The 9,338-nt window shown below is 36.5% G+C and overlaps 1 long non-coding RNA gene across 1 annotated transcript in view; it reads left to right on the top strand.

Moving 5' to 3' along the window:
• Positions 1-2,285: 2,285 nt before the first annotated feature.
• The window catches only part of LOC116051651, a 13,669-nt gene continuing 6,616 nt past the window's right edge, over positions 2,286-9,338 (top strand). The window contains exons 1-2 of the long non-coding RNA XR_004105396.2: positions 2,286-2,409; positions 7,330-7,332. This is a non-coding gene — a long non-coding RNA (uncharacterized LOC116051651). The remainder of the gene's footprint in view (positions 2,410-7,329; positions 7,333-9,338) is intronic.

Genomic DNA, 9,338 nt, shown 5'->3' on the forward strand with positions numbered 1-9,338 from the left:
TAAATATCTCGCATCCTCTTTTGACCAGGAAAAGGAAAAAACGCCTTGTATTTCAATTTCAAATTTTGTATTTTAAAACGAAAATCAAATAACCATTCGTTTTTTAGTTTTTTAATACGTGTTTATGAAATGAAAATCAAATGACCAAAAGATGCACTGACCCTTGTAGATATATCACATCGTTTCATGTTTCAGCATCCATTGTTAAAGAATTACAAACTTAACTTGTAAATATTGAAACCAATGGGTGGAGCTGTTTACCTGCAGCTGCTTCAGTAAAAAAAAATCTGTCACACACACACCACTTAAAACCCATAGCATAACAGTAAATACCCATAGATATTTATTGTAGCCTAATGTAGAGACACTCCTTTACTATTGTGTTTAAAAGTGTCAAGACACAAGTCCTCTAGGCCCTCAGAGAGGGCCCTTAGATATTTGAAAAAATTGTATTTTAAAAGTCATCAGTTATAATTTTCTTTTATCAACTCATAATTTGACAATCAACATCTAAAAAAACGTTTTTTTGAGGAAACGTGCCTATTCAGTTTGTGTTGTATCAGTAGGCAATAATCAATTATGGTCTGTCACTGAATCGATGCAGTATCGTCTAGTTCCGCATCACGATGCAATGATTAATTTCAGCAACCCTGCTTGTAAGGATGATTTGCACTTAAGAAATCAGCTGTTTGCTCGTTGCATTGCCAAGGCAGGACTAGCGCCTTCATTTTTGTTTTCAGAGCTGGAATAAATCATCATAATCATAATAATTTTTCTAATTTATTTTTTTCATAAATCATGTTTGCAGAGGGCCAAGGTTAGAGTCACGGTTCGCTACTGCTTCAAACACACAGGAAATATGATATGTTGTGATTTTTTAAAAATGTTTTTATGATATACTGGGCATGCACGAGCTGCGTTGCTATGGATATGCTACTATATGCGTACTGTAGGGGCAATTGTCCGTTTAAATGCATATCAAACTTCATCACACAGATTGAACATGTCAAATTTGACCAAACAATACCAAACAAGGACAGACAGCCATGTGTGTGTGTGTGTCATGGTTATAAACTCAAACTTTACATTCAGCACTGACTTACACTATATAGTAGCCTATGGACCCTTCTGGACCAACACACCTGTAAACAACTGAGCCAACATTCAAACACATCTTTATTTTAAAATCACAGCAGCCGGTGAGAGACATTATCCAACCTCCTGCAGAGACTGTCTCCACCTCTACTGGCTGCAAACACAACAAAAACAAGCGCCACACTTAGAAAACATGTAGCACACACATACACTGCAGATACAGCTGCTACTTTGTGGAGAAATCAATAACTCATAATTTCAGTATGTTTTGTGTGTGTGTGTTAGCTTTGTGTGTGGTGTTCAGGTGCTGTCCTTGGCTGCAGGTTATTACCTGGACCTGTACAAAACGTGTGTGTGTGTGTGTGTGTGTGTGTGTGTGTGTGTCTTCTCTGCTCTGAGTGAATATTGAATATTTTTATTTTGCTGTTTGACCTTTTAAAAGGAACATAAGTCAGTATTTTTTTACCTGTCGATACACTTTATGATCTGCTTTACTGCAGTCACACTTTCCCTTGATGTCAGCAGCATGTTGACTATAATTAATCATTTACCATCATATCTTTTGCTTTACTGACTGCACACAGTGTTATCTTGCCTCAGTGTAACTGTCTGGACCTCTAAATGTATTCAGTATTTTGAGTATTTTAGTGCAGGACACACTAACATGATGTGCAGTTATCAAGTGGAAGTAAAGCAATTTATCCTTTAATATCCAAAATATAAAGCTGTAAGCGACATAAAGCTGATAACTGATGAATTCCTAAAGTGTTTTACTGAATGGGCCGGTACTCACCGGCACTACTGGAACTTCTGAGTTTTGTCCACATGGGTACCCTTACTTCTTATTGCGTACCGCCACTTCCTGTGGTGAGTAGGTACGCACCAGACTGTCAAAATAATGGATAAAGCTTCCGGGTCTGCATTCTATCTAATTTCCAGCAGGGGACAACTCCACTGGTTGCAAAAAGAAGTCTGTATGTGTAGAAGTCTATGGGAAAATTACCCTATTTCTAACTTGATTTATTACCTCAGTACCTCAGAGCTGTGTATTGAGTCCCCTGCTGAACTCCCTGTACACACTCAACTGTGTAGCCACTTTTGACCCCCAACACCATCATCATGTTTGCTGACAACACAGCTGTGGTGGGCCTGATCACAGACAACAATGAAAAGGCTGACCTGAAAGAAGTAGAGGACCTGACCCACTGGTGTCTGGACAACAACCTACTCATGAATGTCGCCAAGACTAAAGAGATGATAGTGGACTTTGGGAAGAAGCAGGGAAGGATCTACGCCCCCCCTTAATATCAACGGGTGCTCAGTCCACATCACTGAGGGTCTGACTTGGGCGATGCATACTGACTCAGTGGTGAGAAAGGCAGAGCAGAGACTGTTTCAGCTCAGACGCATCAGGAAATTCTGGGTCTCCCCTCAAATACTCAAATTTCTACTCCTGCATCATTGAGAGCGTCCTGACGGTGAACATTACTGCATGGTATGGAAACGGCACCGAACAGACCGCAAGGCCCTGCAGAGAGTGGTTCGTTCGGCTGAACATACGATAGGCGGTGCCCTACTCAGCCTAAAAGGATATTTACACCAGGCCCTGCAAGAAAAAGGCTAAGAAAACAATTAAAGATCCAAACCACTCGGGTAACTCTTCCTTTTTCTCCCTGTCGAGGTACCAGGTACACCAGACCAGCAATTCCTTTTCCTGAGAGGCTTAGGAAGTGCTGGTCTGGTGTAGCTTCTATCATCAGCCCACTATCCTAAATGTGGACACTGCTGCTTTATGATGAATCATGCACAAGTTAAAGGAGCTGATGGGATAACATTTCACTGGAATTGTACCTCAGACGATTTCATGTGACAAATAAAATTGAATGATTGATTGATAACACTGCATCCAGCAACATATACTCTAGCTCCTCACAGTGACACATTTAGCAATACATCAACCTGATTAAAGAACTGCACTTTGTCTGTGTCACCATTAATGCATCTTAAAATAAAGGAAATACTTTGATGACTTCTAAGCAGCCCACAGCTGCAGCTCCGTCACTAGATGGAGCTCAAGTTGCTTTAGTTACAAATAAAACTGTGTTTCTGCATTGAACATTAAATCTGGAGTTTAAAAACAAATAATATTGATACTGAAAAACAAGTTCTGATGCCGGTAGTGTGACACGGTAATTGTCTTTACTTACAAAGCAATTTTCTTTATTTATGTTTTTTTATTCTGATTTTTTTCTGTCAAGGTTTGACCTTTTTCTTCTTATATATTTTGTCAGGTGTAGTTCTCAGTCTCTGTGTGGAGGAGTTTATATGCTAAAAGGTTTATTGTCTCTAACTGGACAAAGTTCCTGCAGAATAAGTTGAAACAAGTCACAGTATATATCATCATTTATTAGTTTTCTCAGATGATTGTGTTGTTTTGGTTTCTGATGATGAAGTTGTGATCTGCCAGCAGCATCACACGCAGCCTTTGTGTTTGTTGTGTCAGAGACAGTGATGATAGAGTTTAGTGTTTATTTACTGTCTTCACCTCCATCCTTCTGTAATACAAACGGCTCTGTCCCAGTTCCATACTAATGCTATACTACCTGTACACAGTGTCAGGGTGTCTAAAGGGATCAGAAACTTCAATTTCATGGTTTTTTTAGACCTTAATAAGTTACTTTTTAACCAACTTGAAAGCTAATTTTTGCATTGCAGATAAGTATATAAGTATGAAGGTTATCGTATATATATATATATATATATATATATATATATATATATATATGTGTGTGTGGTGGCGTGCAATTTAGGAATATTCTTAAAGTGAGTTAGGTCAGTCTACATTTTGCAACAAATAAGTGCAAGTATAAAGTAAAAAGGTTCAGTAGGTTTAAAGAGTTGTAACATCAGAAATGTGGACGCGGAAGAGCTATACTCATTTTGACAAAAATAAATTGAAAGATGGGTAAATGAAATTAGATTTTTTTTTTTTAAATTTGTGGAAATAAAGACCTTATAATTTCAAACTTTAGACTATTTAAGTACTTTTAAGGCCTAATATTTATGTAATTGAACTGAACATTTTAAGGACCTGAAGTGTGTACTGTACACTCACCTTTAGAAGTTCCTGCAGTTCATAAACAAGAAAGAATAACAAATCTACATATTTGACCATTTTGTACCAACAAGAAATGATGCAATAAGTGCACCGATGGATATCAATCCAATTGTGACTTCACAAATAAAAGCAACATCTTTGTATAATGTTATATCACAATATCAATATGTATATAGATTTGCCTAATTTTTCTGGAAATCAAATACATTTTCCAATAAGTATTTTTATTGAAACATTTTCTAAATCCTGAAGTGATACAATCAATTTTCCATGAAATAAACCGGTTGACAGAACAAAGAACTCTTATTTATTAATTTATACTATTCTTACATTTTAAACACTCTTAATCATATTTACATCATTATTATTGTTATATTTATATAGGTTTTTGTTTTATATATTGTAGTATAATGCACATGTACATACCTGTTTCTTATTCTTTCTTATTTATTTTTTTAAATATTTTTTCTTATTTTTTTTTTTTATAATTTATCGATGTTTATATATATATTTCTATTCTAGAATGGGAATTGTTTTATTTTAACTTGATAAAGGGTTTCCAACAACAACTATTATCTTTTATTATTATCTATTAACTAGTATATGTCCACCCACAAAACATAACAAGTTAATAAATCAAATAACTGGACAGGAATGTTGTTTTAGGTAATTAAAGTCCTGACAAATCAATACTTGTCACATGAATACAAAAATCATATAAAATTTAAATATAATTTGCATTATTGCACTAATACCAGAGATTTTAAAAGGTTTGACAATATGTGTGATTTATAGTGACTAATCATCATATCTCCCTCTAACCTTCTGCAGCTTCTCAGCTTCCTCAGTGCATTGCATTGTAGGAGAATAAAATCCCATCAACAGAACACTCAGAAATCTGTTATCAGTCTGAACACAGACCGTTTTCATTACACTCTTATTTTTCCACATTAGATTCAGTGTTCAGTGTTAGAAACTGTGCTGTGAGCTGAATATTAGCCGGTAATATGTAGCCGAGCCGGAGATTCATCAAAACAGAAGTCGTGGCTCTCTTACAAGCTCGTTTCAGTCATGTCAGCACGACACCTAAAATTGTTCCTAATGCTGAATACATTAAGAGTCTTTGATTTTCTGTTTATTGTTGAGTACAAATCATTAATAGGAGCTCCACTGTGAGGACGGAGAATCTGGTGTACATGTGTATTTAATAAAGATATTGTTTATTTATCGTTACTGAGGTAAATGTGACGATTATTAATCATATTTCATTTTAGGCGATATCGCCCTAACACATGGAATACATACACACACAACCAAAACAATAAAGTGTGCAGACTGAAAGCTACAAATATAACAAACTATACTAAACTTAACTGTACTGAATCACAGCTTCACTGACAAAAGAAAGTAGTCCCCCATACTCTCCCACCCAAAACCATTCATCACTCAGTAGGACCAACACTTCTCCCTGATACTGTAACTTCAAAATATACACAATAAAATGTTTTTTTTTTTTTAAAGATTGTAACTGGTTGTGTTGTATTTGCTAGTGTTATATACACACAGAAATACATTACGAGTTTTAATGTATTTGATAGTCATTTTTTCATATTTTATGAAAGCTTTTAGATATAAAAGCCACATATTTTCTCTCGTCTTGTTGTAAATATGTTCTGAGTGTCTCTAACCTCCATGTGTTTGTACTGAGCGAGATAATCATGATATTATTGGATGTGAGCGGCTCCATTAGACACTGATCACTCTCTGACAGCTCTATTGATCTGTGGAGATGTCTGATTGATTCTGCTGCAACAGGAGACGTGATGATGAAATCAGACAACCGATGCTCCCACTGATCCTCACAAATTATATTGAAAGGCAGAGTGAGGTGAAGCAAGGCATGCTGGGTATAAAGCAAAGACTCATTGAGGAGCAAGAGGAGCAGTCCTCGAACTCCCTCCACCTCCCCCATACAAAGACTTAACTTTAGCTAAATCTGACATTAAATCTTTTAACAGCAATCAGCTACAGTAGAAGTACAGAGTGGAATATAGTACTAATATTCATGATAAATACAGTATAGAAATCTGTCCATAATGCTCAGCTGTGACTTCAGTGATGTTTCAGCCTCTTGGAAAGTAGTGGAAAGTAACAACCAATAAGTACATTTACTCAACAACTGTACTTGAATACAATTCTGAGGTACATTTTTTGCTACTTTCTACTTCTACTCCATTGCATCTCAGAGTAAATTATTGTACGTTTTACTGCACTACATACGGTATCTAATAACTTTAGTTAATTTGCAGATTGAGATAATTAAAACCAAATATCAACTAATAAATGATGATGGATTATTATAGATTATACTACCCAGCTGTATAAGTAATTAAAATGAGCCCCATGTTGACCAGCTGCAATATTAAGATGTTAAACACATTAATGCATCAATAATTATAATACAATAATACAAGGGCGTAACTTTGGGTTCAAAATTGGAGGGATTGGGATCTCCACTTTTGAGCAAAATTGAAATTTTGAACATCAACCACTTCATTTTCTGCATTCTGGTGAATCTTTCTGCAACAATTTGTGCCTTTTCTGCATCAAGTTATGGTGCAAATGTCTTTATTCATGTAACAGAAATTATAATAGGTTTTTGGGGTTGGTTGCACTGGCCAGTTTTGATTATTGGGGTTGTAATCCATACCCCCTGTGAATTACACCTATGCAATAATATAATCAAGCAATAGTTCATGTCATAACCTTGGTATGTGGTTATTGTATCACGGCTATGAACCAATCAGATGGCTTGATAGCATAAGTACTTTTCCTTTTGGTACTTTAAGTATATTTTGATGCTAATACTTTTTTTTTTACTTTTAATTCAGTAAGATTTTGAGTGCAGGACTGTACTTCTACATTGTGGTATTACTTCTTTGACTGACGTTGAAGCTCTGAGTACTTCTCCGTCTTCTAAATAAAGGAGAGGATGTTTAAAGGGTTAGCGCTAGATTTTAGTTGTTAATATTTATTAATTTAATTGTAGTTAATTTGAGTTCAGAGGAGAATCAGATTTCGAGCTGAATAAAATTTAGTCATATACATAAAAACAGAGTGTGATCAGACAGGAAACTGCTGCAGGTGTCGCTATTCTCATATTTAGACTCACACAGGGAACAAAGGTTATACTGTTAATGTGGGGGGGGTCATGGGAAAGTAGTGGGTTGACCTTTGACTCCTGCTGGTGTTCAGGTGAGTTACCTGATGATGGCACAGGTGGGAGGGGTCAGGACTGAGGTCACAAACAGAATCCCAGATAACATCCCACACACACACACACACACACACACACACACACACACAAAACAAAACAAAAACACAAGATACCTGAGTGTGTATCAGATAAGGTAGAGCTCTTTATCCATCACCATGTAGCGTAGCAGCTAATTCGAGCTAATGATGACATCACAGGAGTCACTTTCTAACAGCTGCTGCAGGAAGTACTCAGATTCTTTACTTCAGTAAAAGTACCACATGTATGTGTGCTCCATTACAAGTCATGCATTCACTCAAGTAAAAGTACACAAGTAGTATTAGCTCCATAAAGTAAAGGTGCAGAAGTATTGTCAGCTTCATGCAGTGAAAGTTCGTGTTGTGCAGTAAAAGTACATGTAGTGCAGTAAAATGTCTCTGTCTGTGAGTGATGTCTAGGGGTATCACGATTCTTCAAAATCACGATTCGGTTCAAATTTCAATTTAAACTTTTTTTTTTCAACGGGAAAAGTAATGCCACAATAAGAACCACAAGATGGCAGAAGGGTACTTTACAACAACAGTTTAAGTTTCTCAGAGTTTACAAGGTGCAATTGAATGCCCCATTATTTTAACGAGATGCACCTAAATGCATCATAGGAGCCCACTTCCTTTTGTTGTTTTGGTTACATAAATCACTCATAGGTAAGCCAAAATGTTGCCACCCAGTGACTTCAGGGAAGCAGGAGGATTTTCTGTTATTTCTATGTTACCTCCGACTCCGGCAGTGACCATGTTGTCTGAAAAAAATGTATCTGCAGGCTACTGGTAAGCCAGAGTTGCCCTGTGCCTTTAGCTGCATGGTTTTTTTCATTGGATGTGCGCAAGTAGGCGGGGGTGGAGAGACAAAAGATTACTGCGGGAATCACTGACCCTGCTTTTTATTTCGATAGTCGAAATCGAAAGCTCTTTTTGCTTAATTTTTGATTATAAAATCGAAATTGTGATACCCCTAGTGATGTCAGATTCTATGTGATATTATTAGATTATTAATACTGAGGCATCAATGTTAGAGCAGCATGTTACTGTTCTAGCTGTTTCATGTGGAGCTACTTTTAACTACCGGTACTTTATATACAGTTTGCTAGATTGGTCCACTGGTTCCCAACCTAGGGGTCGGACCCTTCCAAAGGGTCACCAGATAAATCTGAGGGGTCGTCAGATGATTAATAGGAGAGAAGAAGAAACTAAGTTCTGATACACAAATGTGTTTTCTAAATTATGTGGTCTTCCCTTTTTGCTAATGTCAAATTACAATACTGAAGAATTACCATTTATATAGATGACTCGCTACAACACAAACAATAAACACATCCTAGACTACTGTGAAGCAAAGTAGCATGCAAGAATATGTTGTTTTTAAAATTCAGATGACAGTGAGCGAAATGCATCACAGCAGTCACCGACTGGAGAAGAGCGCAGAGACTGTTTCACACAGCAGACAGTAGATATTTAAAGGCCGTCACCTAATAACCAAACTGATCACGAGACATGGTCATGATCTGGGTTCACCATGCTAATCACCATGCTAACAGTTTCCATCGTGTGAACAGATGGAAACTTTGTAACTGATCTGAGGTCAGGACAACTTTAACAATAACTGGACAACTTACTGATTGTTGAACAGCAAAGAGGGGCCTCCAAATAATCATATGAGTTCATGTTTAATCTAAAGATACATGACAAATATATGTGTTCAGGTATTGGATCAAAATTAGAAACAAACTAAGGACACGTCAACTCAAGTGAGTTGTAAACATATATAGTTGATGAATGACTTTAACGATTAATCGAATATCAAAAGGTCAAT

The sequence above is a fragment of the Sander lucioperca genome, chromosome 2 (genome assembly GCF_008315115.2).
Source record: "Sander lucioperca isolate FBNREF2018 chromosome 2, SLUC_FBN_1.2, whole genome shotgun sequence".
Lineage (NCBI taxonomy): Eukaryota > Metazoa > Chordata > Actinopteri > Perciformes > Percidae > Sander > Sander lucioperca.